Raw genomic sequence first — 7500 nt, 5'->3', positions numbered from 1 at the left:
GCCTGGTTCCCTGGAGCGGCCAAATATCAGGCAAAGTGCCGCTGTCCGCCCGGTTCCTCAAACGCCCCTGGTCGCCCAACTCAGGGGCAGAAGTGCAGGAATGAGGCCGACCTGCCTGGTTCCCTGGAGCGGCTAAAAATTAGGCAAAGTGCCGGTGTCAAACGCCCCTGGTCGCCCAGCCCAAAAAATGACAAAGTCCCACAAACGCCCCTGGTCGCCCAAACACTAAACGCCCCTGGTCGCCCAGCCGAAAAAATGACAAAGTCCCACAGACGCCCCTGGTCGCCCAAACACTCAACGCCCCTGGTCGCCCATCCGAAAAAATGACTAAGTGCCAACAGCGCCCCTGGTCGCCCAGCCCAAAAAATGACAAAGTGCCAACAGCGCCCCTGGTCGCCCAGCCTTAAAATATGACAAAGTCACACTTCAGGCCGAATTGTGCTGAACAGAGGCCGACCTGCCTGGTTCCCTGGAGCGGCCAAATAACAGGCAATGTCCCGGTGTCTGCCCGGTCCCTCAAACGCCCCTGGTCGCCCAGGATTAAAATATGACAAAGTCCCACTTCAGGCCGACTTGTGCTGAGCAGAGGCCGGCGTTCCTGGTTCCCTGGAGCGGCCAAATTAAAGGCAAAGTGCCGGTGTCATCCCGGTCCCTCAAACGCCCCTGGTCGCCCAGGATTAAAATATGACAAAGTCCCACTTCAGGCCGACTTGTGCTGAGCAGAGGCCGGCGTTCCTGGTTCCCTGGAGCGGCCGAATTAAAGGCAAAGTCCCGGTGTCAGCCCGGTCCCACAAACGCCCCTGGTCGCCCAGCCACACGGCGCCCCTGGTCGCCCATCCACAAAAACGGCAAAGTGTCAAAAATGCCCCTGGTCGCCCAGCCAATAAACGCCCCTGGTCGCCCATTCATAAAAACGGCAAAGTGTCAAAAATGCCCCTGGTCGCCCAGCCACTAGCCGCCCCTGGTCGCCCATCCATAAAAACGGCAAAGTGTCAAAAATGCCCCTGGTCGCCCAGCAAACAAACGCCCCTGGTCGCCCATCCATAAAAACGGCAAAGTGTCAAAAATGCCCCTGGTCGCCCAGCAAACAAACGCCCCTGGTCGCCCATCCATAAAAACGGCAAAGTGTCAAAAATGCCCCTGGTCGCCCAGCAAACAAACGCCCCTGGTCGCCCATCCACAAAAACGGCAAAGTGTCAAAAATACCCCTGGTCGCCCAGCCAATAAACGCCCCTGGTCGCCCATCCATAAAAACGGCAAAGTGTCAAAAATGCCCCTGGTCGCCCAGCAAACAAACGCCCCTGGTCGCCCATCCATAAAAACGGCAAAGTGTCAAAAATACCCCTGGTCGCCCAGCCACTAGCCGCCCCTGGTCGCCCATCCATAAAAACGGCAAAGTGTCAAAAAAGCGGCCAAAAAAAGAGCAAAGTGCCGGTGTCCGCCCGGTTCCCCAAACGCCCCTGGTCGCCCAACTCAGGGGCAGAAGTGCTGAAATGAGGCCGAGTTGCCTGGTTCCCTGGAGCGGCCAAATATTAGGCAAAGTGCCGGTGTCCGCCCGGTTCCTTAAACGCCCCTGGTCGCCCAACTGACCGGCAGAAGTGCTGAAATGAGGACGACCTGCCTGGTTCCCTGGAGCGGCCAAATATTAGGCAAAGTGCCGCTGTCCGCCCGGTTCCCCAAACGCCCCTGGTCGCCCAACTCAGGGGCAGAAGTGCAGGAATGAGGCCGACCTGCCTGGTTCCCCGGAGCGGCCAAATATTAGGCAAAGTGCCGCTGTCCGCCCGGTTCCCCAAACGCCCCTGGTCGCCCAACTCAGGGGCAGAAGTGCAGGAATGAGGCCGACCTGCCTGGTTCCCTGGAGCGGCTAAAAATTAGGCAAAGTGCCGGTGTCAAACGCCCCTGGTCGCCCAGCCCAAAAAATGACAAAGTCCCACAAACGCCCCTGGTCGCCCAAACACTAAACGCCCCTGGTCGCCCAGCCGAAAAAATGACTAAGTGCCAACAGCGCCCCTGGTCGCCCAAACACTCAACGCCCCTGGTCGCCCAGCCGAAAAAATGACTAAGTGCCAACGGCGCCCCTGGTCGCCCAGCCGAAAAAATGACTAAGTGCCAACAGCGCCCCTGGTCGCCCAGCCTTAAAAAATGACAAAGTCACACTTCAGGCCGAATTGTGCTGAAGTGAGGCCGACCTGCCTGGTTCCCTGGAGCGGCCAAATATTAGGCAAAGTGCCGCTGTCCGCCCGGTTCCTCAAACGCCCCTGGTCGCCCAACTCAGGGGCAGAAGTGCTGAAGTCAGGCCGACCTGCCTGGTTCCCTGGAGCGGCCAAATATTAGGCAAAGTGCCGGTGTCCGCCCGGTTCCCCAAACGCCCCTGGTCGCCCAACTCAGGGGCAGAAGTGCTGAAGTGAGGCCGACCTGCCTGGTTCCCAAAATCGGCCAAATATTAGGCAAAGTGCCGGTGTCCGCCCGGTTCCCCAAACGCCCCTGGTCGCCCAACTCAGGGGCAGAAGTGCTGAAGTCAGGCCGACCTGCCTGGTTCCCTGGAGCGGCCAAATAACAGGCAAAGTGCCGGTGTCCGCCCGGTTCCCCAAACGCCCCTGGTCGCCCAACTGACCGGCAGAAGTGCTGAAATGAGGCCGACCTGCCTGGTTCCCCGGAGCGGCCAAATATTAGGCAAAGTGCCGCTGTCCGCCCGGTTCCCCAAACGCCCCTGGTCGCCCAACTCAGGGGAGAAGTGCTGAAGTCAGGCCGAGTTGCCTGGTTCCCTGAAACGGCCAAATATTAGGCAAAGTGCCGCTGTCCGCCCGGTTCCTCACACGCCCCTGGTCGCCCAACTTACCGGCAGAAGTGCTGAAGTCAGGCCGACCTGCCTGGTTCCCTGGAGCGGCCAAATATCAGGCAAAGTGCCGCTGTCCGCCCGGTTCCTCAAACGCCCCTGGTCGCCCAACTCAGGGGCAGAAGTGCAGGAATGAGGCCGACCTGCCTGGTTCCCCGGAGCGGCTAAAAATTAGGCAAAGTGCCGGTGTCAAACGCCCCTGGTCGCCCAGCCCAAAAAATGACAAAGTCCCACAAACGCCCCTGGTCGCCCAAACACTAAACGCCCCTGGTCGCCCATCCGAAAAAATGACTAAGTGCCAACAGCGCCCCTGGTCGCCCAGCCCAAAAAATGACAAAGTGCCAACAGCGCCCCTGGTCGCCCAGCCTTAAAATATGACAAAGTCACACTTCAGGCCGAATTGTGCTGAACAGAGGCCGACCTGCCTGGTTCCCTGGAGCGGCCAAATAACAGGCAATGTCCCGGTGTCTGCCCGGTCCCTCAAACGCCCCTGGTCGCCCAGGATTAAAATATGACAAAGTCACACTTCAGGCCGACTTGTGCTGAGCAGAGGCCGGCGTTCCTGGTTCCCTGGAGCGGCCAAATTAAAGGCAAAGTGCCGGTGTCATCCCGGTCCCTCAAACGCCCCTGGTCGCCCAGGATTAAAATATGACAAAGTCCCACTTCAGGCCGACTTGTGCTGAGCAGAGGCCGGCGTTCCTGGTTCCCTGGAGCGGCCAAATTAAAGGCAAAGTGCCGGTGTCATCCCGGTCCCTCAAACGCCCCTGGTCGCCCAGGATTAAAATATGACAAAGTCCCACTTCAGGCCGACTTGTGCTGAGCAGAGGCCGGCGTTCCTGGTTCCCTGGAGCGGCCGAATTAAAGGCAAAGTCCCGGTGTCAGCCCGGTCCCACAAACGCCCCTGGTCGCCCAGCCACACGGCGCCCCTGGTCGCCCATCCACAAAAACGGCAAAGTGTCAAAAATGCCCCTGGTCGCCCAGCCAATAAACGCCCCTGGTCGCCCATCCATAAAAACGGCAAAGTGTCAAAAATGCCCCTGGTCGCCCAGCCACTAGCCGCCCCTGGTCGCCCATCCATAAAAACGGCAAAGTGTCAAAAATGCCCCTGGTCGCCCAGCAAACAAACGCCCCTGGTCGCCCATCCATAAAAACGGCAAAGTGTCAAAAATGCCCCTGGTCGCCCAGCCACACGGCGCCCCTGGTCGCCCATCCACAAAAACGGCAAAGTGTCAAAAATGCCCCTGGTCGCCCAGCCAATAAACGCCCCTGGTCGCCCATCCATAAAAACGGCAAAGTGTCAAAAATGCCCCTGGTCGCCCAGCCACTAGCCGCCCCTGGTCGCCCATCCATAAAAACGGCAAAGTGTCAAAAATGCCCCTGGTCGCCCAGCAAACAAACGCCCCTGGTCGCCCATCCATAAAAACGGCAAAGTGTCAAAAATGCCCCTGGTCGCCCAGCAAACAAACGCCCCTGGTCGCCCATCCATAAAAACGGCAAAGTGTCAAAAATGCCCCTGGTCGCCCAGCAAACAAACGCCCCTGGTCGCCCATCCATAAAAACGGCAAAGTGTCAAAAATGCCCCTGGTCGCCCAGCAAACAAACGCCCCTGGTCGCCCATCCATAAAAACGGCAAAGTGTCAAAAATGCCCCTGGTCGCCCAGCAAACAAACGCCCCTGGTCGCCCATCCATAAAAACGGCAAAGTGTCAAAAATGCCCCTGGTCGCCCAGCAAACAAACGCCCCTGGTCGCCCATCCATAAAAACGGCAAAGTGTCAAAAATGCCCCTGGTCGCCCAGCAAACAAACGCCCCTGGTCGCCCATCCATAAAAACGGCAAAGTGTCAAAAATGCCCCTGGTCGCCCAGCAAACAAACGCCCCTGGTCGCCCATCCATAAAAACGGCAAAGTGTCAAAAATGCCCCTGGTCGCCCAGCAAACAAACGCCCCTGGTCGCCCATCCATAAAAACGGCAAAGTGTCAAAAATGCCCCTGGTCGCCCAGCAAACAAACGCCCCTGGTCGCCCAGCCGAAAAAATGACTAAGTGCAAACAGCGCCCCTGGTCGCCCAAACACTCAACGCCCCTGGTCGCCCAGCCGAAAAAATGACTAAGTGCCAACGGCGCCCCTGGTCGCCCAAACACTCAACGCCCCTGGTCGCCCAGCCGAAAAAATGACTAAGTGCCAACGGCGCCCCTGGTCGCCCAAACACTCAACGCCCCTGGTCGCCCAGCCTTAAAAATGACTAAGTGCAAACGGCGCCCCTGGTCGCCCAGCCGAAAAAATGACAAAGTGCCAACAGCGCCCCTGGTCGCCCAACCGAAAAAATGACTAAGTGCCCGCATCTTTTGCGTTGACCCCCCACCTCTACCCTCAAACCAAAAAGATGCGGAGGTTTGACCCAGATCTCCAAAACACTATCGGCACATATATAGGGAACAGCATTTTAAGAGCTTTTGGAGCCGAAAATATGACAAAGTCCCACTTTTTCGAAAATATGACAAAGTCCCACTTTTCGAAAATATGACAAAGTCCCACTTTTTCGAAAATATGGCAAAGTCCCACTTTTCTGAAAATATGACAGAGTGCCACTTTTATCACAAATGAGTGCCTGGCTCCCCGGCAATGTGAAACACGAACACGGACTGGAGAAGCGGGCGGCTTTGCCGCTCGCCGCGGCCTCGCTCCGGAAGGGGGGGGGCCGCTTATGAAACACGAACACGGACTGGAGAAGCGGGCGGCGTTGCCGCTCGCCGCGGCCTCGCTCCGGGTGGGGGGGGGGCCGCTAATGAAACACGAACACGGACTGGAGAAGCGGGCGGCGTTGCCGCTCGCCGCGGCCTCGCTCCGGTTGGGGGGGGGGCCGCTAATGAAACACGAACACGGACTGGAGAAGCGGGCGGCTTTGCCGCTCTTCCCGGCCTCGCTCCGAGCGGGCGGGCCGAATATTAAACACGAACACGGACCGGAGAAGCGGGCGGCTCTGCCGCTCGCCGCGGCCTTTCGGGGGGGCCGCTTATGAAACACGAACACGGACCGGAGAAGCGGTCGGCTTAGCCGCTCTTCCCGGCCTCGCTCCGAGCGGGCGGGCCGCATATTAAACACGAACACGGACCGGAGAAGCGGGCGGCCTTTTGGCTCGCCGCGGCCTTTCGGGGGGGCCGCTTATGAAACACGAACACGGACCGGAGAAGCGGTCGGCTTAGCCGCTCTCCCCGGCCTCGCTCCGAGCGGGCGGGCCGAATATTAAACACGAACACGGACCGGAGAAGCGGGCGGCCTTTTGGCTCGCCGCGGCCTTTCGGGGGGGCCGCTTATGAAACACGAACACGGACCGGAGAAGCGGTCGGCTTAGCCGCTCTTCCCGGCCTCGCTCCGAGCGGGCGGGCCGAATATTAAACACGAACACGGACCGGAGAAGCGGGCGGCCTTTTGGCTCGCCGCGGCCTCGCTCCAGGCGGGCCGCTTAACGAACACGGACCAGAGAAAGCGGGCGGCCTTTCGGCTCGCCGCGGCCTCGCTCCAGGCGGGCCGCTTAACGAACACGGACCAGAGAAAGCGGGCGGCCTTTCGGCTCGCCCCGGCCTCGCTCCAGGCGGGCCGCTTAACGAACACGGACCAGAGAAAGCGGGCGGCCTTTCGGCTCGCCCCGGCCTCGCTCCAGGCGGGCCGCTTAACGAACACGGACCAGAGAAAGCGGGCGGCCTTTCGGCTCGCCCCGGCCTCGCTCCAGGCGGGCCGCTTAACGAACACGGACCAGAGAAAGCGGGCGGCCTTTCGGCTCGCCCCGGCCTCGCTCCAGGCGGGCCGCTTAACGAACACGGACCAGAGAAAGCGGGCGGCCTTTCGGCTCGCCCCGGCCTCGCTCCAGGCGGGCCGCTTAACGAACACGGACCAGAGAAAGCGGGCGGCCTTTCGGCTCGCCCCGGCCTCGCTCCAGGCGGGCCGCTTAACGAACACGGACCGGGGCAGCGGGCGGCCCCACGCGCTCGCCGCGGCCTCGCTCCGAGCGGGCCGCGTAACGAACAGGAACACGGACCGGAGAAGCGGGCGGCCTTTCGGCTCGCCCCGGCCTCGCTCCAAGCGGGCCGCTTAACGAACACAGACCAATGCACGGGGGCGGCCCTCGCGCTCGCCCCGGCCCCGCTCCAGGCGGGCGCCTTACTAACACGGACCGAAGGCCGGCGGCCGCTCCTCGCGGCCACGCACCCACACCCCCGCACCGACCGATCGGCGATTACAACCTGCCATCGGAGGGCCCCCGCCGGCGCCGCCAGGCGCTCGGGCGGACGGCTCCTCCGGCCGCGGGTCCACTCCAGCGCCGGGGACGCGGCGAGCGCGGCCTCGCGGCCCCGCCCGCCAATGCCTCGGCGCGAAACGTATCTGGCGAGACCGAGACGGCCCGAATGTCACATTTTTTTCCGACGCACGCAGAGGTCCCACATCGGAGGGCCGTCGCGCCGGCGCCGGCGCCCGTTCGCTCGGGCTGCCCGCAGCGTCCCGCGGCCGTTCCCATCCGTGGAAATCTATTTCTCAAACCAGCCGCGCGCACGGCGCGCCGTTGCGGGGGTTATCGGGAGGGGAGCATGCGCGGCCCGTCGCAGCCACCGGGCCCGCGTCTCCCCCAGACAACGCGCGCAAGATCCAAATGAATCGGGGGCGGGCCC

This window comes from Hippichthys cyanospilos, unplaced genomic scaffold (assembly GCF_059441005.1).
Source record: "Hippichthys cyanospilos isolate Australia breed blue-spotted pipefish unplaced genomic scaffold, RoL_Hcya_1.0 HiC_scaffold_149, whole genome shotgun sequence".
Lineage (NCBI taxonomy): Eukaryota > Metazoa > Chordata > Actinopteri > Syngnathiformes > Syngnathidae > Hippichthys > Hippichthys cyanospilos.
This window is presented reverse-complemented; position numbering follows the sequence as displayed.